Source organism: Bactrocera latifrons, unplaced genomic scaffold (genome assembly GCF_001853355.1).
Source record: "Bactrocera latifrons isolate USDA-ARS-PBARC rearing strain unplaced genomic scaffold, ASM185335v1 scaffold_1149, whole genome shotgun sequence".
NCBI classification, from domain to species: domain Eukaryota; kingdom Metazoa; phylum Arthropoda; class Insecta; order Diptera; family Tephritidae; genus Bactrocera; species Bactrocera latifrons.
Genome location: NW_017534574.1, coordinates 798 through 1,092, shown reverse-complemented (window position 1 = coordinate 1,092; position 295 = coordinate 798).

Genomic DNA, 295 nt, shown 5'->3' with positions numbered 1-295 from the left:
AACCATCACAATGATTTTTATTTTGAAAATACAGCAATAAGTCCCCTAAGCCTTCAAACCTATTTGCTTACCGATTGCTGCTTGCTGCTTGCATGTACATACATATGAGTGACAAGGTAAGCTCTGGGTTCAATACATTTGTCAATCCTTAAATGTCAACATCAACTGACCAACAACGACGAAAACAGAGGAAGTGGCATTTGCGCTCATACTTGCCAACAAGTGCATATTCTTTCCATTTTATTGCCAGTGTTAACATCCGCATATGTATATATATTGTAATGTTTGCTGACAT